The sequence below is a fragment of the Balaenoptera borealis genome, assembly GCF_965194805.1.
Source record: "Balaenoptera borealis genome assembly, chromosome: 12".
Lineage (NCBI taxonomy): Eukaryota > Metazoa > Chordata > Mammalia > Artiodactyla > Balaenopteridae > Balaenoptera > Balaenoptera borealis.
The window spans coordinates 94,863,686-94,887,828 of NC_138869.1; the positions used below are offsets into that span (position 1 = coordinate 94,863,686).

The following is a 24,143-nucleotide window of genomic DNA, read 5'->3' on the forward strand; positions in this document are numbered from 1 at the left end:
CTATCTTTTTGAAATTTGGACTAGCAAGTGAGCTCTTTGCTATCTGCTTCAGTTTCTTTAAAGTACCAATCACCATTCTTCTAAATTAGAAATATTTGCATAGTTGGCACTGTATTATTTGAGGGCTTTGCAAGATGTGTGAGTATTCTCTTTTAGAGTCTCATGCTGTGAATCTGCCCTAGTTTCCCCAAGTTAATCTTGCTGCCTGTATCAGTTAGGATGGTCAAGCTTAGGCTGTGTTGACAATTCTAAAATCACAATGGTTTATGACAAGTTAAATCTCTTGTTCCTGTTCCATGTCATCTGTGGGTCAGCTATGGCTCAGCTTCATGTTATCATGATTCCATATCCCAGGCTGATGGACCTGCCTCTATCTATAACATTGCCTGTTTCAAGGGAAAAAAGAAAAGAGACATGTTATTCTTACAGTTTCTGTTCTAAAGTGACATATGACACACTTTTACCACTTTTCTTTGGCCAAGACATTCATGCACATGGCCACCCCTAATTTGAACAGGATAGAGTTGCATAATGCCCTGGTAGGAAGGATCATTAGTCATAAAATCTACCACAATCCATCCTCCCAATCACCAAATACTGAGTTCAGCACCACCAGATCGACAGGTCCTTTTATTTTTTCCTTTTAGTACTGCAATGATATGGTTCCATTGTCTTTTGGCTTTTGTAGCCTCCAGTGATAAGTCAGCTGTCTTTCTTATCTTTGTTCCTTTTTGTCTTTTTCTCTGGCTACTTTTACAATTTTCTTTTCATTATAAGTTTTCAGCAATTTAATTATGATGTGCCTTAGTGTGTTTTTCTTAGTTTCCTCTACTTTGCATACAATGAATTTTTTCAATCTGTACATTTCTAATTTTTATCACATTTGGAAAAATTTTGGTTATTATTCCTTCAAATATGTTTCTTTCCCCCTCTTCCTTTTTTTTTTTTTAACCTCTAGGATACCAATTACACATATGTTAGATTGCCTGAGAGTTTCCCAGATTACTGGTGCTCTATTCTTTTTTTTTTTTTTTCATTCTGTCCCCCACCCCACTCTCTACTTCATTTGGAAAAGTTTTATTGCGTTTACAAGGTCACTGATTTTTTTTCCTGCAAGGTCTAATTTGACATTAATCCAAACCAGTGTATTTTTCATTCTATGTATTTTATTTTTAATTTTTAGAAGTTTCATTTGAGTCCTTTTATATCTTCTACATTTCTCATCATGTTCATGCTCATGCTCTCCTCAATCTCAACCTTAATGAGCAAATATGGAGCATATTTATAATAGTTATTTTTAACATCTTTGTCTGTTAATTTGATCATTTCTATTACTTATGAGTCTGAATTACTGATTGATTTTTTTTATGGGTAGTATTTTCCTAAATCTTTGTATGCCTTTCAATTTTCTTTTATATGTAGGACATTGAATTTTATGTTGTGGAGTGGAGGATTTTGTTGTATTCCTTTAAATGGTGTTGACCTCTTTGTCTGGGATGCAGTTAGATTACCTGGTCTTATTTTGTTTCTGTATAGGATTGCTTTGAAGCTTTGTTAGGTTAGGTCCAGAGCGGCCTTTATTCTAGAGATAATTTGATCCTACAACTAAGATAATTTTCTTCTAAGTATTTTACCCAATGCCTCATTTATTATGAAACTTCACGAGTCTGACACAAACAGAAACTACTCTCAGCCCATGGTTAGCTTCAGGAATTGTTCAGCCTACTTATTTCCAGTGGTTCTTTTGCCAGCTTTGGATAGTTTATTCTCATGCATGAGCAGATTGGTACTCTGCCAAAGACTCAAGGGGACATCTCTGCAGATCTTTCAAGCTCTGCCTTTGTGCAGCTTCCTTTGCTCCAATATTTTGGCCGCCCTAAATTCCAATCAATGTCTCTAAAACTCAGTGAGATTCCATGGCTTTAATCTGCTTCCTCTGTCCCTGCACAGCAGAGGGTATACAGGCTCTAGGTGGTAAACTGGGGCAGTCATACAGCTTACATTGTAATCAGGGATAATAATCATGTGCTATCTGTCATGTAATGTCAGATAACAATTGCTTTATATATGTTGTCTGGTTTCTTAGTTGGTTAGGGTGAGAAAGCAAGTCTGGTCCTGTTACTCCCTCATAGTCATATCCAGAATTTTCTTACTTTTCATTTAGTAGAAGAATGACTTTAACTATACAGGCTATGTCACTGTGCTTGTGGTTGCTGTGTTTTATTTGAGAACGCTGATGAGCGAGAGGGGCATTAAGTATTACCCCACAGTGTGGGGCTAGCATATGTGAAACACAGTTCATATATACTGTCCATCTTGAATAATGAACTGATACTTATTAGTTAAGGAAATATTTTTGGGCCTCAAAAATGAGAAGTTATATTTGCTTGAGATGTTAATATGAATATTCCCATGTGCAGAACTCAATCCAACATTGTGGGTTTTGAACACCATTCAGATTTTTTGGGGGGAAGAAAAGATATGTATATGTAAGGATAGGGAGTTTACACATACCAAGCAAAACTTGACTTTTTAAAATAAGATATAATATAAAGGCGTGTAAACACTTTGGCCATATTTTGATAACTGTCCCTAGGTGAATTTAAAAATGTACTGTTTAAATATTTGTCATGACCAAAACTTGCATAATTTTATCAAAAAATTTCGTTGAAAAAACCTTCCCAAAATTGCTGGCTCTATGAAACATTTGAAATGTTCATTTACAGATGCCAACTATTTCTCTACATACCAGTGGTCTCAGAGAATATAAGCCTATGCTTATGGCAGACAATTTTAGAATTTTCCCTGCATATGTATTAGTTTTCATGCAGACCAAACAAAAATAATAGAAAGCAAAGGGAAAGTAGATTTAGTATGTACCAGGACCCATTGTCAATCATGTCCTGTATTTATTTGTTTGTTTGTTTTGTCATCAGATATACTTTGGTGTGAAACTTTTTAATGGGTAATGACTCTTCAACCGTGTTATACTTTGATAGATTCTGGGCTTTTTTTGTAAAATGTATCCTAAATTTAAAACATACAACAAAAAAGCCTCTTGTTCATAAAACAACCAAGACAGATTTTTATCAGTTATATAAAATAGAGTCAAAATGTTAGTATTTGCTTATATATTCCTAAGTAGATATTAAAGAATGATATCACCAACACCAAAATGTTTGAACAACATGAACCTTGATTAAAATACACTTTTCTTCTGATGAACTGCCCAGATTTCAACAAAACCTTCACCCCCAGCATATAGCTAAAGCAATCATAGTATTTGAAGGTGCTGGCATGTTTTAGTTTTATTCCTGATTTTTTTTTCATTACTACTCAGGAAGAATAGTATGCCAGATTCAAATATATGAATATACTATTTTAAATTGTCTGTCTTTGAAATCTTAACTGCTTTTTTATAGTTTTGAAATTAATATGCATGCTTCTGTAATTAACTTGATATATTTACAAACTTTTAAAATTTTTCTTTCAAATGTCACTGTCATTCTATATCTAAAATATCATAGTTTTTTCTTTCTCACAGGATAAAGATATCTTCAATTGATTTCACATATTTTTTTAAATTAAAGAAAGTCATTTATGTCAAAAGAGCAAAATGCATGTAATATATATTATATCCAGCATTAATATCTCCTTTGCCCTTATGTGCTGTTACATAATGACATAACGGAGGGATTATTTTCATAACTGATATTATATGTCCTACCTAAAGGCCGTAAGATTTCTCTTATGGCTCCAAAGATATTCCTGCTACCCGTTACTCTAGTCTATTAGTGTAATTATGTAATTAGATGTTCTTTAAAGACTATCTCAGGCACCTCATCGATTAAAATGGTTCCTCCGAAGCAGTTACCAGATCTGTTACGTAATTACATAATTAAGTTCATGTAGTAAAAATCTTAACCCTTTTAAAAAATAAACAGTCTGCACTGGAGCAACAGATGACTTTGACTACAAACTGGAAGTGGAAAGAAAGTGGTAATATATCCAATGTCAAAAGTAAAAGTCTCTCAATACTAATTTTTATATTGAGATCTCATCCCTCAAAGGAAAGCTCAAGGGAGTTGGATCTGGCCTCTCAATTGTCTAGAAGATTGGCTGATGGTTTCATTAGCAGCATTTCAAGAGAATTTCTTCTCCATAAACTTGTCAATCCACCTTCCTCAGAAACATTCATAAACTCAGTATAGTTAGGGGGCTACCAAAAAGATAAACAGTGACTATAAAATACTAAATAAAATGAATGTTCTTCATATTGTCATTTAGTGTATTTTAAGTCAATTAAATTCTGCTACATCTTATGTAGCTCTAGTGTATAATCTTAAATTCCAATTACTTATATGCATTTGCAAGGTAGAAATAAACCAAATTAAATAACAAAATGAAATCTGGAGTTAGTACCCATCCCAAAACTCACAAAGATAATACTTTTTAAAAACACCACTGGCACAGAAATACATAGACATTATGTTACTAAATTACCCACATGCAAAATCAATGTATGTGAAATATATCAACACTGCCCTCCGATATTGGCCCCCCCCATACTATATGAGACAGAAACAAAGATCCATCAATCTATAGGGGAATAGACATTCAAGGCAAAAAGTCATTTAACCCTTAATTTGTCCTTTCAAAACACCCTATCTTTTAGACTCCACAAATCCCCAAGTCACCTCAACCCTTGACTTGCATACTGTACCAAACTGATTCTTAATGGCTATTTTACCAGGTCTCTTTTAATTCTCTCTTCCACCAACCCCATGTTAAATTTTACATCCTGTTCATTTCTTAATTGCTTCTCACCTCTCCATTTTCCTCATTAGTTAATTTGTAATGTTGTCTTCTATGACTGTATTTCCACTTTGAAAAAAGCTATCAGTGACAGCTCCAATGTTTAGTGGCTGCTAATTTTTAAAGAAGGAATATTTCAAACCAAAGAGCTTGTGTTTCCTCTGCATTAATTCATTGTATTGGTTTTCTACTGTTACACAACAAACCATCCTAAAGGTTAGAGAGGCTTAAAACCATGATTTATGATTATCCCTCACGGTTTATACCATGCTGATGGAAACGTAAACAGTTACAACCCCTTTGGAAAGAAATTTTTACAGTATGTTCACCCTGCTTGACCCAGTCATACTACTTTTTGGAATTGAGATAATTCAGAAAATACACTGAACTACAGAAAAATCTTTTCACACAAAGATGTTTATCCCAAGATTATTTTATGGATGAGGGAACTAAGATTTGAAGAAGCTGAATCACTTCCTTGAGTTTGCAAAAACAGAGGAATAAGAATTTGAACCCTCACACTCTGTCTTCACATTCCTGCATTCATGACCTTCTTGCTATACCACTTCTGATGAACAGCTTTAGCTTAAAAAAAATCACACACACCATTTTAGAGAGAATACAAATGCAACTAGTTTACAAAATAAAATATGCAGGAAGCAGCAAGACTGGAAGAATATAAACTAAAATACTGATAACAGTTGCCTTTAAGTGGTGATACTCTGGGTTGTTTTCCCTTCTCCTTTATATGTTTTTAAGATGTTCTAAAATAAAAAAGATTTTTTTTAGTCCCATAGGGGAAAGGAGGATTTTTTAAAATCCTGAGCTGCTATTCCTTTTTGTGCAGATAAGGACCCCAGCTATGTGCATATCTATCACAAATAACCTGGGGATGTAGAATTTTAACACAAGCTAGTAAAGTTGGAATTAAGAAGGGAACCTGGGGAGATCCTTAAAAGTTAGAAAGACAAATGCCGCCTTTCACTTGATAAGTGGTAAGCATGGAAAACATTCTTTCCAGAATGAAGATTATTTAAATAAAGGTGTCTGGCAGAAGAAAGGCTCCAGGGGCTTTGTCAGTGGCCAAAGTGCAGGGGATCACGGAGTTCCTGGAGTTCTGCTGAGTCAGATTTACCAATGCCTGTAAAGAACCAAGACAGCAGAAGTTTTTCTGATATAAGTTGCAGATTATGGACGAGGTATGCAACTGGATCTAGGTTTCTTGTTAATCATAATTGATTGATTGATTGATTAACTCTTGCACTAAGCTCTACATAGATTCAACAATATAATAATTGAATAAAATATTTACGTTCACTCTTTTAATAAAAATTAATTTTGTAAACAATGATATATTGAATGGAAAGCAGGCACATCCTTATTTTCTCACTGAGTACATCTGACCTTTTCAGTCTCCAAGACCCCAGCCTTGTGGTAGTTTATCTGAACAACTGACAACGTAACATAAGTAGATCTGTGGTTATTAGCCTTACAAACCCAAATCTCTGTTGGCAGCAAATATCACAGAACTGTAAGTAACACAATGATTCAAGAGGTTCCTTTCACTGTCCATCCCTGTATTTGCACTTCCTTCTTTAGTGACTAAAAGGGGCAGCAACAAGGGGAAAAGGTAACTTAAAAACGAGTAAGCAAGAGCTCATCCCAATGATTAGATTTCCCCTTTCTTTTCAAATGAATTTTTGAAACAAAACCAAAAGAAAACCCTAGCCTTGTAGCATTTCAGTAATTTACTAAGTTCTAAGGTAACTGACATTTTTTTAAAAAAAGAGCTTCATATAAACTTAATTTAATTGACTAATTATAGCAGGGAAAATGTGAGAAATTATACACATATCCAGAAAAGTCCCCATCAAAGCAACAGAAAAAGAGTAAATAGCCCACTGCCTGCATTTCTTCTGGCTTGCCCCTTTAATCTTCTATTTCTTCTGTGAATTGCTATTTAACTTGATTTTCATTTGTTTCCTTCAAGAATTTGGAAATCCAGGTCTAAAACCTTTAGTCTATATAGAAATATGGTACATTCTATGGTGTGCCATAATATGGTACACATTCACAAAAACACAGAACCAGCTTAGCATACTTCTACACTGGCTTCTCATACAATCAATAAAGCTTATAAAGCCTTTTTTCTGGTCTTTGTTTCATCCAGACCAACTTTGCTATACAGATAACTCCTAAAAAGTCAGAAAGATTGACCATTTATTGAGTAAACAGTATTCTAACTACAGTGAGAATGTATTGATTGCTTACAGTTTACACCTTATTTTACATAAATATTTTATTTAAAATATAATCTCCAAGTTGGTTCCAGTATAGCTGGCTTAGTGCCTCCTTCAGGGATACAAAGCTTGTCTATAGTAGTTTCCCAGGCTTGTCCCTCTAGTATCTCTGGGGTTGGTGCCAAAACCTAATTAACACTGAGCAATTTGAATTTTAGAGATGAAAGGAAACTTGGACACCAATAAAATCTGTCTTGTAAAGACACTGTTGCTTCTCTGAGCTGAGGAAGTTTAATTATTGTTGCTTTTCTCAGAGTTTGCAGTCTGATTGTGATTATCCTTAGTAAATTACAGCAAATACCTTCCTTTCCTTGAAGATGAGTCCCTTCACTATTCTCTTATTCATCATCCACTTCCAGCCCTTTTCCTCCTCTCCAACAAGGTCTCCCCACCCTTCAAAGTCAAGCTTAATTAATTCTTGACACTACTGTGGGCCTTTTTCATCATTCCATCCAAAACAGATGATTCTTTTTCTGAACTCTATGGCATTCAATATCCACACCGTCTGTTTGGGTTGAATTGTGTCCTCCAAAAAGATACGTTGAAATCCTAACTTCTGGTGCTTTTTAACACGACCTTATTTTGAAATAGGGTCTTTGCAGATGTAATCAAGTTAAAATGAGGTCATTAAGTGGTCCCTCATCCAATAGGATTGGTGTCCTTATAAGGAGAGGAGAAGAGATATACAGGGAGAATGCCATGTATAGACTGAGGCAGAAAATGGAGTGATGCATCTGTAAACCAAGGAGTGTCAAGGATTGCTGGCTATCACCAGAAGCTAGAAGAGAGAGGCATGGAACTGACTCTCCCTCAGAGTCCCTCAGAAAGAACAAACATGCTGACACTCTGAATTCAGACTGCTAGACTCCAGAACTGCAAGAAAATAAATTTCTGTAATATCAAGCCATCAATTTTGGAGTCCCTTGTTATGGCAGCCCTAGGAACTTATATAACATCCACTTGCAACCCTTTCTTTCCATGTATCACCTGGTTACCTATCTAAGTCCATGCCTATATCCTTAACTTAAAAAAACAAAACAAAACAAAAAACTTCCTTAGAGAGAAACCATATCTTAATCTTTTATTCTTATACCGAGATTATCTCATATCTATGGTAGGGTTGCCAAATAAAATACAAGACAGCTAGTTAACTGGGCATCCTGTATTTATATTTGCTAAATTGGGCAACTATAATTTATGTACAAAAGAGATGATCAGTAAATACCTAAGAAAAAAGTGGATGAATTCCTAATTTATCAATTTTATGAAAAGTTCTTTCTTAATATTTATAACAATCCATCATCAACAGGTACACTGAGAAACTTTAACCTACCTTCTATTAAACTTTGGTGGCCCACACCTGGAATATTGATTAAGATATTATAAGGGTACATCAGAAGTAGAGAAGACCAAAAAATAACAATTATGATGGTCAGAAATATAAAGACAGGTGCCACTGTGAAGACAGGAACTCAAGAGTTTCAGACTCTGCCATTTGAAAAGGTTGAGTTGAAAGATTCATTATCAAAATCTAGAATCATAATAGATACATTAGTGAAATGATTAGTTCACCAAATCTATAAAGACTAGGCTGAGAATGAAACTAATATTAAATGATTACTTTTCTATTTGTCATGCCTTTACGTACATTAATTCATTTCACCTATGTTAGGATGTAGGTATTATTACCCCTGTATTTCAGAGATAAGAGAACTAAGGTTTGGAGGGCAGAGTCAGAATTCAAACCCAAGATCCAAGACCTATGCTCATTCCACACTCCCAGATTGCTTCTCTAAACCTTTCTTCCCTGAGCAGTGCAAATTAGAAACAATTAAAGGAAGCACATATTTACTAAGTAGATAATACATATTAAAAACCCGTTGATGCAGAGAGCAGCCTGGCAGCAAATATAAAGTGATGCAAAATTTATGCATAAATTTATGAGTTAGAAAGCCATTAGAGGAAGAGGATTCACACAGAACTCACCTTTAAAATTGACATCAGAAGCTACTAGAACTTCTAGAACACCTAGCTAAATTGACATGGGGTCCATTTCAGGATGACCTTGTCCATACTCCTGTGCAAATGATCTACTTAATCCATTTACTTCATTATCATTTAGCATTTTGGGGAGCTATAAAAGCTGAATCGTGTATTGTAAAGAGCACTGTACTTATAATGATGGAATCTCAGCCTGCTTCATTCTGTTACTTATTAGATGTGTGACAACAGAATTAATTCACAAGCAATCTCGGCTCAGTTTCCTCCTTTAAAAATGATAGACTGCTTTCTAAATTCCTATCTAGCAAACACTTATACTATATGCTGCTTTTATTTCATAATTATATCAGTGCTTTTCAACTGCTGTTTCCCCCACATCTTAAACAAAATGCTTCTTTTCTTTACGTCTTTGTACTTCATTCATTTATTCTATAAACTGATCTCCTACTCTATGTCAGGCACTGTGCAAGGCACTGGGATATAAGTGATAAACAAGAGAGACAAGATCCTTACTTTTATTAAGATTAAAAATTAAGATTAAGGGGGACTTCCCTAGCAGTTCAGTGCTTAAGACTTCACCTTCCAATGCAGGGAATGAGGGTTCCATCCCTGGTTGGGGAGCTAAGATCCCACATGCCTCAGGGCCAAAAAACCAAAACAAAAGACAGAAGCAATATTGTAACAAATTCAATAAAGACTTTAAAAATGGTCCACATCAGAAAAAAAAAATCTCAAAAAAATTAAGATTAAGAAAAAAAGGAATAATTAGAATGGTCAGAACTAGGCAGATGTCATTGTCAAGAGACCCTAAAATAATAAATAAATAATTACAATTTTAATAAATGTTTTGAAGGACAATTATAGAGTCATGAGAAACTATTTAACACTTTAACTTGATTTAAGTCTCTAGGGTGAAGGAAAACTTCCCTGAGGAAATTAACATGTAAATTTAAACTTGAAGGGTGATGAGAATTTGGCAGATAAAGAGGTTGAGAGAGAGCATTCCTGATAGAAAGAACAGCAACTGTGAAGGCTCTGATTCAGGGAGGAGCTTGGTACTAAGAGGAAACAAAAGAAGGTCAACACAATAAAGTGTAGTCAGGGCGAATACAACAGTTTAATATGTGGCTGAACAGTCACAAAGGGAGAACCTGGAATGCAGAATGCAGTTTAAAAGTAGAGAATGGACAAGGCTTACATGCTTATTAAAATATACTCTCTTTGAGGATGCACTGGAGTTATCCAAACAGAGGAAGGTAGGGGGGCATTCTAGGCAGGGATGAAAACATGCAAAGCCATGAAGTTTAGTTGGGATAAATATAAGCTATTTTGAATTCAAAAAGTCACGGTTACATCAAAGGATACAATCAACAGAGTGAAAGGCAACCCAGAGAATGGAAGAATATATTTGCAAATCATATATCTGATAAGGGGTTAATATCCAGAATATGTAAAGAATTCTTACAATTCAGCAACAAAAAACAAACAACTCTATTAAAAATGGGCAAAGGACTTGAATAGACATTTCTCCAAAGAAGATAAACAAATGGTCAATAAGCACATGAAAGGACGCACAGCATCACTAATCATTAAGTGAAAGTAAATTGAAACCACAATGAGCTACCACCTCACACCTGTTATTTGGCTATTAAAAAAAAAAACAGAAAATAAGCACTGGCGAGGATGTGAAGAAATTAGAACCCTTGTGCACTGTTGGTGAAAATGTAAGATGGTGCAGCTGCTGTCGAAAACAGTATGGGGGTTCCTCAAAAAAAATTATATGAATTATCATATAATCCAGCACTTCTGGGTATATACCCTAAAGAATCCAAATCAGGGTCTCAAAGAGATATTTATGCACCCATGTTCATAGTAGCACTAGTCACAATAGCCTAAAGGTGGAAGCAACCCAAGTGCCCATCAGCAAATGAGTAAATAAACAAAACATGGTATATACATACAATGGAATATTATTCAGCCTTTAAAAGGAAGGAAATCCTTCATTTCCCATGTTACAACATGGGTGAACCTTGAGGACCTTATGCTAAGTGAAATAAGCCAGTCATAAAAAGACAAACATAGTACGATTTCACTTATATGAGGTACCCAGAGAAGTCAAATTCATAGAGACAGACAATGGCATGGTGGGTGCCAGGGGCTAGAGGAGAAGGGAATGAGGAGTGGTTGTTTGATGGGTATAGAATTTCAGTTTTTCAAGATAAAAAACGTTCTGGAGTTGCTTATACAATAATGTGAATGTACTTAACATCAGTGAACTGTACACTTAAAAACGATTAAAATGGTAAATTAAAAACAATACTCTTTTCTGTTTGGAATAGATTACAAAAAGGCACGAAAGAATAAAAGGAAAACTATTTTTTTCTGCTGCCTTTTAGATTAGGCATTTTTATTTTCTATTTTGTCTCCACCATCAGCTTATTGTTTGTAGTTTTTTGCGGTTGCGCTAGGGCAGGAGTCCCCAACCCCCAGGCCATAGACTGGTAGCGGTAGCGTCCATGGCCTGTTAGGAACTGGGCCGCACAGCAGGAGGTGAGCAGCGGGTGAGCGAGCAAAGCTTCATCTGCCGCCCCCATCACTCACATTACCACCTGAACCATTCCCCTGCTCCATCCATGGAAAAATTGTCTTCCACGAAACCGATCCCTGGTGCCAAAAAGGTTGGGGACCGCTGCCCTAGGGTTTACAATATATATCTTTAATGTAAAAGAGTCTATCTTTGAATGGTACACTGTTTCACGTATTGTGTAAAGACCTTAGAACATTATACTCCAAAATCCTAAACTGTCATACATTTTAGTTTTGTGATATAAATACACAACACATTGATAGTCCTCTTTTTGTGTAGAGAACAATTAAAACTAAGAAAAATTTACACTTACCTCGAATATGCCATTTCTTATACTCTTCATTTCTTTGTGTAAATCCAGGTTTCTGGATGATATTACATTCCTCTGCCTGAAGTCCTTTCTTGAAAATGTGTTGTAGTCTGCTACAATGGATTTTCTCATATTTTGCTCATCTGAAAAGAAAGTGTTTATTTTTCCTTAATTTTTGAAATACATTTTCCCTAGGTTTCAAATTGCGGGTTGAAAGTTTGTTTTTAATTTAGCATGTTAAAGATGTCACTCAATTGTCATCTAGATTCCATAGTTTTTAAAAGATAATTCTATAGTAATTCTTTTCTTTGCTCTTCTGTATAAATGTTTCTTTTTTCTCTGAGTACTTTCTCTTTCTCTTTGATTTTCAGCAGTTTGAATGAAAATTGCCTAGGAATGTTTTGAGGGAAGAGTACTATTTAGCTGGGTGTTTTCTGAGCCCCCTGGATCTATAATTTTTGTGTCTTTCATTAATTTTGGAAAAGTCTTGGTCATTTTATCTTTAATGTTTCTTCTGTCATGTACACTTTCTCTTTTTCTTTATGGATTCTAATTATATGCATATCAGACCTTTTGATATTGTCCCACAGCTCTTGAAGCCTCTTGTTTCTTTGTCTGTTTTACTCTTTTTTCTTTTTGTGTTTTAATTTGGGTAATTTCTATTGAACTATCTTCAAGTTTGCTGTTTATTTCCTTAGTTTTGTCAAATCTACAGATAAGCCCATCAAAGACATTCTTCATCCCTGTTATATGTTTCTTGAAAATTTTCTAGCACTTCCATTTGATTTTTTTCTGATTTCTGTCTCTGGGTTGTAATTCTCCATCTGTTCATTCATGCTGTTCACCTTTCCCACTCTTGCCTTTACAATATTAACCATAAATATTTTAAATTCCCTATCTGATAGTTTCAACAATTGGGCATAACTTGAGTCTGGTTTTGTTAACTTCATCTCCTGATTGTCTGTTATTATGGTTTTTGCTTTTGGTGTGTTGTTTTGTTTGAAAGCCAAACATCTTGTGTAGACTAAGCCAAACATCTCTTGTGTACAGGTTTAGATAAATAGTACGTATTCCTGCAAATGGGCACACTGTTTCCTTTGCTAGGTCTCTAGCATGCTGTGAGTCAACCTAGTCAAGAATTGAGTTGCTTTGGGGATTTACTGTTGCTGTAGTTATTCCTAGTGCATGACAGGCTTCAAATTCCTTTAGTGTTATCTTATGCTTAGGGTAGGAGCTGATTCATCAGAGGGTTTTCCTCAGTGTTTGTTCTACCCACAGCTTCAGGTCTTTTATTTGCACTTCCACTTCAGAGAGGGTCTCTTCACATGCTTATACCCCTCTCCCAGCTGTAGACCACTAATACTTGTTACTCAGTGCTTGGTAGCCAGGTGGTGGAAACAGGGGGATGTTTTCTGTTGTTCTGGTTCAGCTTCGGTCTTTGACAGATGCTGTGTCACTGGGTCTCAGAGGTGGAGACTTCTTACTGTTCCTACCACTCCAACCAGGAGCAGGAGATTTCTAATGATCTGGGCCCAGGGCATTTTCTTGCCCCCACTAAGGGATAGAATATTTTGTTGTTGTTGTTCCCTTTTTCCAGCTGCAATGGGTTTTTAACTGTGGCCTGAAGGCAATAGAGTTTGGTACCCTTCTCACAGAAGCTGGAGGTTTTTGATCAGTAGGAAAAATAGGAAAGAAGGGCATTACATCTTCCTGCAATGCTGCTGTTCCTCTCCGGAGGGCCTGCACTGCAAGAAAGGCCTGCCCCTCAGTCTTTCTCATGAGTACCCATGGAGAAGAGGATGCAGGTGTTTCTGAACAACCCTTATGTCTATGGTTCTCACAGTTTCCATACTGTCATGCTAGCCAACATTCAGCCTTTAGAATTTATTAAACTTTTTAGCTAAAACTTTCTTGCACAATTGAGTGAAGTCCAATATCTGCTACAGGTAAGCAAGTGCTTGTTGCATTCCATTTCTCTTTAGAAACACCAGTCTTACCTTATATTTTAAATTCTTTGTTTGCCCTGAGACCTAAGCTCTCTGATAGTTCAAGAAAAGTTGTGAATTTGACAATTAACTGCCTTTTTGTTGTGGTGAGAGTAAGAATGGTCTCCAGTTTTCTGCATCCCAAGTGGGGGCCAGAACTTCCCACTTCACTTTTAGTTATCACCGAATTTCTCCCCTTTTAGCAGTAAAACCTAACAAAGAAATTGTCTATACTTATTTTCTTCAATTTATCTCATCCCATTTTTATATTTTTCCCCTACCACATATGAAAGTTTATAAACTATAAGATTATCGGTGACCTACAAGTTACAAATCCCTGAGTTAATATTTAGTCCTCATCCTACTTAGCATATCAATAGTTCTTAACAGAGCTAGCCTCTCCTGTCCCCTGAGATATTTTCTTATTTGCCTCCAGGATGTCACACTCTGGATTCATCTCCTCCCTTCATGGCTACCCCTTCTCAGTTTCTTCCCTGAGAACATTCCTTACCTTTCAATCTCTAAATGATATAGTATCCCAGGGATCACTCCTGGGACTTCTTTCCTCTATCTACATTCACACCTTCAATCTCATCTAGTCTCAAGGCTTTACATATCATCTATAAATTGATGACCCCAGATTTATATCTACAGATTTATATATCTGGCACTCTCCTCTGACCTCCAGATTTACATGTACAACTTCCTACTTGATGTCTCCATAGCTTAGGATTTCTAGAAGGCATTTCAAAAGGAACATATCCAAATCTGAGCACCTGATCACCCTGGTAATACTGCTCCTCCTATAATCCTCCCCAACTCAGTAAATGGCAAAATCCATCATCAAAAAATCTACAAACAATAAATGGTGGAGAAAAGGGAACCCTCTTGCACTGGTGGTGGGAATGTAAACTGATACAGCCACTATGGAGAACAGTATGGAGATTCCTTAAGAAACTAAAAATAGAACCACCATACGACCCAGCAATACCACTACTGGGCATATACCCTGAGAAAACCATAATTCAAAAAGAGTCATGTACCACAATGTTCATTGCAGCTCTATTTACAATAGCCAGGACATGGAAGCAACCTAAGTGTCCATCGACAGATGAATGGATAAAGAAGATGGGCCACATATATACAATGAAATATTACTCAGCCATAAAAGAAAACGAAACTGAGTTATTTGTAGTGAGGTGGATGGACCTAGAGTCTATCATAAAGAGTGAAGTAAGTCAGAAAGAGAAAAATAAATACTGTAGGCTGACACATATACATGGAATCTAAAAAAAAAAAAAAAAAGGTTCTGAAGAACCTAGGGGCAGGACAGGAATAAAGACGTAGATGTAGAGAATGGACATGACGACACAGGGGGAGGGAAGGGTAATCTGGGACGAAGTGAGACAGTGGCATGGACATATATACACTACCAAATGTAAAATAGATAGCTTGTGGGAAGCAGCTGCATAGCACAGGGAGATCAGCTTGGTGCATTGTGACCACCTAGAGGGGTGGGATATGGAGGGTGGGAGGGAGACGCAAGAGGGAGGGGATATGGGGATGTATGTATATGCATAGCTGATTCACTTTGTTATACAGCAGAAACCAACACACCATTGTAAACCAATTATACTCCAATAAAGATGTTAAAAATAAACAAACAAATAAATAAATGGTAAAATGCACACTCCTGTTTGCTTAGGCTAAAAATTCTCACACCATCAATTCCCCTACTTCTTTTTTTTTTTTAATTTTTCAATTTTATTTTATTTATTTTTTTATACAGCAGGTTCTTATTAGTCATCCATTTTATACACATCAGTGTACACATGTCAATCCCAATCGCCCAATTCATCACACCACCATCCCCAGCACCCCACCGCTTTCCGCCCTTGGTGTCCATATGTTTGTTCTCTACATCTGTGTCTCAACTTCTACCCTGCAAACCGGTTCATCTGTACCATTTTTCTAGGTTCCACATATATGCATTAATATATGATATTTGTTTTTCTCTTTCTGACTTACTTCACTCTGTATGACAGTCTCTAGATCCATCGACGTCTCCAAAAACAACCCGATTTCACTCCTTTTTATGGCTGAGTAATACTCCATTGTATATATGTACCACATCTTCTTTAGCCATTCGTCTGTCAATGGGCATTTAGGTTGCTTCCATAACCTGGCTATTGTAAATAGTGCTGTAATGAACATTGGGGTGCATGTGTCTTTTTGAATTATGGTTTTCTCTAGGTATATGCCCAGTAGTGGGATTGCTGATCATATAGTAATTCTATTTTTAGTTTTTTAAGGAACCTCCATACTGTTCTCCATAGTAGCTGTATCAATTTACATTTCCACCAACAGTGCAAGAGGGTTCCCTTTCTCCACACCCTCTCCAGCATTTGTAGTTTGTAGATTTCCTGATGATGCACATTCTAACAGGTGTGAGGTGATACCTCATTGTAGTTTTGATTTGCATTTCTCTAATAATGAGTGATGTTGAGCATCTTTTCATGTGCTTCTTGTCCATCTGTATGTCTTCTTTGGAGAAATGTCTATTTAGGTCTTCTGCCCATTTTTGGATTGGGTTGTTGGTTTCTTTAATATTGAGCTGCATGAGCTGTTTATGTATTTTGGAGATTAATCCTTTGTCTGGTGATTCATTTGCAAATATTTTCTCCCATTCTGAGGGTTGTCTTTTCATCTTGTTTATGGTTTCATTTGCTGTGCAAAAGCTTTTAAGTTTCATTAGGTCCCATTTGTTTAATTCTGTTTTTATTTCCATTACTCTAGGAGGTGGATCAAAAAATATCTTGCTGTGATTTATGTCAAAGAGTCTTCTTCCTATGTTTTCCTCTAAGAGTTTTATAGTATCCGGTTCTTACATTTAGGTCTCTAATCCATTTTGAGTTTATTTTTGAGTATGGTGTTAGGGAGTGTTCTAATTTCATTCTTTTACATGTAGCTGTCCAGTTTTCCCAGCACCACTTATTGAAGAGACTGTCTTTTCTCCATTGTATATCCTTGCCTCTTTTGTCATAGATTAGTTGACCATAGGTGTGTGGGTTTATCTCTGGGCTTTCTATCTTGTTCCATTGATCTATGTTTCTGTTTTAGTGTCAGTACCATATTGTCATGATTACTGTAGCTTTGTAGTATACTCTGAAGTCAGGAAGTCTGATTCCTCCAGCTCCGTTTTTTTCCTTCAAGACTGCTTTGGCTATTCGGGGTCTTTTGTGTCTCCATACAAATTTTAAGATTTTTCTTCTAGTTCCGTAAAAAATGCCATTGGTAATTTGATAGGGATTGCACTGAATCTGTAGATTGCTTTGGGTAGTACAGCCACTTTCACAATATTGATTCTTCCAATCCAAGAAAATGGTATATCTCTCCATCTCTTGGTATCATCTTTAATTTCTTTCATCAGTATCTTATAGTTTTCTGCATACAGGTCTTTTGTCTCCTTAGGTAGGTTTATTCCTAGGTATTTTATTCGTTTTGTTGCAGTGGTAAATGGGAGTGTTCCCTTAATTTCTCTTTCAGATTTTTCATCATTAGTGTATAGGAATGCAAGAGACTTCTGGGCATTAATTTTGTATCCTGCAACTTTACCAAATTCATTGATTAGCTCTAGTAGTTTTCTGGTGGCATTTTTAGGATTCTCTATGTATAGTATCATGTCATCTGCAAACAGTGACAGTTTTACTTCTTCTTTTCCGATTTGGATTCCTTTTATTTCTTTTTCTTCTCTGATTGCCATGGCTAGGACTTCCAAAACTATGTTGAATAATAGTGGTGAGAGTGGACATCCTTGTCTTGTTCCTGATCTTAGAGGAAATGCTTTCAGTTTTTCACCATTGAGAATGATGTTTGCTGTGAGTTTGTCATATATGGCCTTTATTATGTTGAAGTAGGTTCCATCTATGCCCACTTTCTGGAGAGTTTTTATCATAAATCGTGTTGAATTTTGTCAAAAGCTTTTTCTGCATCTATTGAGATGATCATATGATTTTTATTCTTCAATTTGTTAATATGGGGTATCACATGATTGATTTGCGTATATTGAAGAATCCTTGCATTCCTGGGATAAATCCCACTTGATCATGGTGTATGATTCTTTTAATGTGTTGTTGGACTCTGTTTGCTAGTATTTTCTTGAGGATTTTTGCATTTATATTCATCAGTGATATTGGTCTTTAATTTTCTTTTTTCGTAGTATCTTTGTTTGGTTTTTGTATCAGGGTGATGGTGGCCTCATTGAATGAGTTTGGGAGTGTTCCTTCCTCTGCAATTTTTTGGAAGAGTTTGAGAAGGATGGGTGTTAGCTCTTCTCTAAATGTTTGATAGAATTCACCTGGGAAGCCATCTGGTCCTGGACTTTTGTTTGTTGGAAGATTTTAATCACAGTTTCAATTTCATTACTTGCGATTGGTCTGTTCATATTTTCTATTTCTTCCTGGTTCAGTCTTGGAAGGTTATACCTTTCTAAGAATTTGTCCATTTCTTCCAGGTTGTCCATTTTATTGGCATAGGGTTGCTTGTAGTAGTCTCTTAGGATGCTTTGTATTTCTGCGGTGTCAGTTGTAACTTCTCCTTTTTCATTTCTAATTTTATTGATTTGAGTCCTCTCCCTCTTTTTCTTGATGAGTCTGGCTAATGGTTTCTCAATTTTGTTTATCTTCTCAAAGAACCAGCTTTTAGTTTTATTGATTTTTGCTATTGTTTTCTTTGTTTCTATATCATTTATTTCTGCTCTGATCTTTATGATTTCTTTCCTTCTGCTAACTTTGGGTTTTGTTTGTTCTTCTTTCTCTAGTTCCTTTAGGTGTAAGGTTAGATTGTTTATTTGAGATTTTTCTTGTTTCTTGAGGTAGGCTTGTATAGCTATAAATTCCCTCTTAGAACTGCTTTTGCTGCATCCCATAGGTTTTGGATTGTCGTGTTTTCATTGTCATTTGTCTCTCTCTAGGTATTTTTTGATTTCCTCTTTGATTTCTTCAGTGATCTCTTGGTTATTTAGTAACGTATTGTTTAGCCTCCATGTGTTTGTGTTTTTTACGTTTTTTTCCCTGTAATTGATTTCTAATCTCATAGCGTTGTGGTCCGAAAAGATGCTTGATATGATTTCAATTTTCTTAAATTTACTGACGCTTGATTTGTGACCCAAGATATGATCTATCCTGGAGAATGTTCCGTGCGCACTTGAGAAGAAAGTGTAATCTGCTGTTTTTGGATGGAATGTCCTATAAATATCAATTAAATCTATCTGGTCTATTGTGTCATTTAAAGCTTCTGTTCCCTTATTTATTTTCATTTTGGATGATCTGTCCATTGGTGTAAGTGAGGTGTTAAAGTCCCCCACTATTATTGTGTTACTGTCGATTTCCTCTTTGAGAGCTGTTAGCAGTTGCCTTATGTATTGAGGTGCTCCTATGTTGGGTTCATATATATTTATAATTGTTATATCTTCTTCTTGGATTGATCCCTTGATCATTATGTAGTGTCCTTCCTTGTCTCTTGTAACTTTCTTTATTTTAAAGCCTATTTTATCTGATATGAGTATTGCTACTCCAGCTTTCTTTTTGTTTCCATTTGCATGGAGTATGTTCTTCCATCCCCTCACTTTCAGTCTGTATGTGTCCCTAGGTCTCAAGTGGGTCTCTTGTAGACAGCATATATATGGGTCTTGTTTTTGTATCCATTCAGAAAGCCTGTGCCTTTTGGTTGGAGCATTTCATCCATTCATGTTTAAGATAATTATTGATATGTATGTTCCTATAACCAATTTCTTAATTGTTTTGGGTTTGTTTTTGTAGGTCCTTTTCTTCTCTTGTGTTTCCCACTTAGAGAAGTTCCTTTAGCATTTGTTGTAGAGCTGGTTTGGTGGTGCTGAATTCTCTTAGCTTTTGCTTCTCTGTAAAGCTTTTGATTTCTCCATCGAATCTGAATGGGATCCTTGCCGGGTAGAGTAATCTTGGTTGTAGTTTCTTCCCTTTCATCACTTTAAGTATATCATGCCACTCCCTTCTGGCTTGTAGAGTTTCTGCTGAGAAATCAGCTGTTAACCTAATGGGAGTTCCCTTGTATGTTATTTGTCATTTTTTCCTTGCTGCTTTCAAAAATTTTTCTGTGTCTTTAATTTTTGCCAATTTGATTACTATGCATCTCGACGTGTTTCTCCTTGGGTTTATCCTGTATGGGACTCTCTGCGCTTCCTGGACTTGGGTGGCTATTTCCTTTCCCATGTTAGGGATGTTTTCGACTATAACCTCTTCAAATATTTTCTTGGGTCCTTTCTCTCTCTCTTCTCATTCTGGGACCCCTATAATGCGAATGTTGTTGCATTTAATGTTGTCCCAGAGGTCTCTTAGGCTGTCTTCATTTCTTTTCATTCTTCTTTCTTTATTTTGTTCCGCAGCAGTGAATTTTACCATTCTGTCTTCCAGGTCACTTATCCATTCTTCTGCCTCAGTTATTCTGCTATTGATTCCTTCTAGTGTAGTTTTCATTTCAGTTATTGTATTGTTCATCTTTGTTTGTTTTTTCCTTAATTCTTCTAGATTTTTTAACATTTCTTGCATCTTCTCGATCTTTGCCTCCATTCTTTTTCTGAGGTCCTGGATCATCTTTACTATCATTATTCTTTTTCTGGAAGGTTGCCTATCTCCACTTCATTTAGTTGTTTTTCTGGGGTTTTATCTTGTTCCTTCATGTGGTACATAGCCCTCTGCCTTTTCATCTTGTCTGTCTTTCTGTGAATGTGGCTTTTGTTCCACAGGCTGCAGGATTTTAGTTCTTCTTGCTTCTGCTGTCTGCACTCTGGTGGATGAGGCTATCTAAGAGGCTGGTGCAAGTTTCCTGATGGGAGGGACTGGTGGTGGGTAGAGCTGGCTGTTGCTCTGGTGGGCAGAGCTCAGTAAAACTTTAATCTGCTTGACTGCTGATGGGTGGGGCTGGGTTCCCTCCCTGTTGGTTGTTTGGCCTGAGGCGTCCCAACACTGGAGCCTACCTGGTCTCTTTGATGGGGCTAATGTCAGACTCTGGGAGTGCTCACACCATGGAGCACCTCCCAGAACTTCTGCTGCCAGTGTCCCTGTCCCTGTGGTGAGACACAGCCACCCCCGCCTGTGCAGGATACCCTCCAATACTAGCAGGTAGGTCTGGTTCAGTATCCCATGGGGTCACTGCTCCTTCCCCTGGTTCCCAATGCACACACTACTTTGTGTGTGCCCTCCAAGAGTGGAGTCTCTGTTTCCCCCAGTTCTGTCGAAGTCCTGCAATGAAATTCCAGTAGACTTCAAAGTCTGATACTCTAGGAATTCCTCCTCCCATTGCCAGATCCCCAGGTTGGTAAGCCTGACGTGGGGCTCACAACCTTCACTCCAGTGCGTGGACTTCTGTGGTATAAGTGTTCTCCAGTCTGTGAGCCACCCACCCAGCAGTTATGGGATTTGATTTTACTGTGATTGTGCCCCTCCTACCGTCTCATTGTGTCTTCTCCTTTGTCTTTGGATGTGGGGTGTCTTCTTTCATGAGTTCCAGTATCTTCCTGTCGATGATTGTCCAGCATCTAGTTGTGATTCTGGTGTTCTCCAATTCCTCTACTTCTTTTGTATGGTATATCCAGTAAGTCAACAAAACCCATCAGATCTGCCTTCAAGATACATGCAGAAGATGACCACTTATATTTGCCAGAATGACCACTTGATAAAGCCACTATAATATTTTTCTTACTGCAAAAGCCTCTAAGCTGATTTCCCTGCTTAACTATTCTGATGCCAGAGTTTGGTAGGTGTAAGTCAAAATCTCATTTGTGTGCTCAGAATCGTACAATGTCTTCCCAAGTCACTCAGAGTAACAGCCAAAGTCCTTACTGTGACCTGGAAGACTGTACAGTCTGACCCCCCAGCACAGCTCTGACTTCACCTTCTAGTACTTTCCCTAGGTTTCTCTTCGTTTTAGCCTCACTGACTTTTTTTGATGTTCCTCAAATATGCCAGGTAAGCTTGTTGTTACTTCAGGGTACTTGCAATTGCTCTTTCTTTTCTTGAGATGTTTTTCTACCAAAAAATCTAAATGTTTTATTCCTGAACCTCCTTCAGGCCTTTCTTTACTCAAATACCACCTCCTTGGAGGCCTTTCCTGGCCACTAATCTAAAATTGCAGCCTCCTCTCCATCTGTCTCTTGGCCTAATTTCTCAATTTATTTTTCTCCTTAGGACTTACAGCCATCTAACATAATACATATTAAATTATATATGTTTATTGCCTTCATTTATCCCACAAGAATATAAAGGTATGGAATTTTGTAAGCATTTTTTACTGCTGTATCTTCAGCCTTGAAAAACATTCATAGCACATAGTAGGGGCTCAACAAATATCTGTTGAATCAATGAAATCTGTCACAGTCTAGAATTTTTTAAATGGTTGGTAACTTCATTCAGCCTTCGTATGAGAGCCACTTTGCTTTGCTTTTTTCTTTTTTTCCCCTAAAGCCATGAAATGCTGCTACCATCCTCCTTACTGCATCAGGACATTAGAAGTAAAAAGTTTAATCTGCTTCTTGCACTGGCAGCTCATGAGCTCAGATTTACTGATCTCTGAGGGCATTTATGTACCCACTGTTTATTTATTTTGGAATTATTTTATTATCAGCTTTGCATGGTTATAAACCATTGCCAGGATCGAAAGCCCTCAGAGGACTGTTATTACTCATCCTCAGGATGCTCCCTGACCTGACCTTCAGAAATAACTGCAGTTCCTTTCAGAAGCTGGAGATAATAAAATCTTCCTTACTTGCTCTGGGCCAAAGAGATTACTACCCAGCGCCAACAACAAGCTGCAACTCTCAAGAATCATCACACCAGCCTACCAGACCCCACAAGAGATACACCCTTCCTCACATTAGAAAGGCCATAGGAATCAGCCAGTGGTGTGTTTGAAGGCTTTGTTCATGTGTACGTCTTTCTCTTCTCAAAACAAACAAAAAACAAATAAGAAAACAAAAAAAAATTTCTGCCTTCATTCTTTAACTTAAAAAGGAAGAAAATTCTTTAAATTATGGGAAGAAAATTATTCTATAGAAAGTTTCAAAAATAGAACAAGTTGCCTATAATCACACCATCCCAAGACAACCAACTTCTTCAATTTTGTGTATCACTTTTCTGTCTTTTTTCATATAAATAATTTATAGTAGTAAGTTTAGTGTACATGGAATTGTGTATCTTTTTGAAAACAAATATTACAATCATCATTTATTAGGTGGTTAACAAAAATTTAATGAGCACAAACTATGAGCCATGTACTCTTCTGGACATGTGGCTTATGTAACCAAGAATTACAGCCTGTCTTCCAGGGGCTCTAAACCAGCATTTTTCAATAGCAACATAATGTAAGCAACATATATAAGCTCAAATTTTCCAAGAAATGGGTAAAATTGGTTTTACTGACCTATTTTAACCCAATATATCTCAAATATTATCATTTCAACATATAAGTGATATAAAATTGTTAATAAATTATGTTTATAATTATTAGTAATTATTATAATTGTTATTAAAGTATGTTACCCTTTTTCCAAACCAAGTCTTCAAAATCTGATATCTATTTCACTCTTGTATTGTATCTCAGTTTGGATGAGGCCCACGTTGAATGCTTAAAGGCTAGCAGCAACCATACTGGACAGGGCACTTTTCCATGTTTCTAGTTTTTTTCTTCACAGTTATCATCTTTCATGTCTTCCTAACAAGCCATTGGATTTATTGTGTTCTTTTTAATGAACGTTTATCTCCATTTTTTTCACAATTATAAATCATACAGCCATGAATTTATTTTTCCGTATTTTGAATTAGTATTTAATTAGATGACTCTCACAGATATCAATGATTGAGGCAAAAGGTTCAAACATGGTAACAGCTTTTGTTACACATTTCTGAGTTGCTCTGAAAAAACACAGAGTGATTTTACCTGCCCCCAGCCATGTGTGTGAGCCAGCTTCACTGAGAATACCCTACCCTGCCTTGCATTTCCACATCCTTCCTGATGTCCTTCCAGGCTTCTTGGGCTTTAGCTTTCCAGAGTTGTTTTCTGTTATTTTGTTTGCTTTTGTTTATTTGGTTTATTTGGTTCTGCTTGCTTTCCTT

General features: G+C 36.5%; 1 protein-coding gene across 2 annotated transcripts in view; it reads right to left on the reverse strand.

Moving 5' to 3' along the window:
• The window catches only part of RNF144B (ring finger protein 144B), an 867,397-nt gene that overhangs the window by 400,825 nt on the left and 442,429 nt on the right, over positions 1-24,143 (reverse strand). For both annotated transcript variants that reach the window (XM_082346411.1, XM_082346412.1), the window contains exon 4: positions 12,017-12,156. The gene's annotated coding sequence lies outside the window, so the exon portion shown is untranslated. The remainder of the gene's footprint in view (positions 1-12,016; positions 12,157-24,143) is intronic.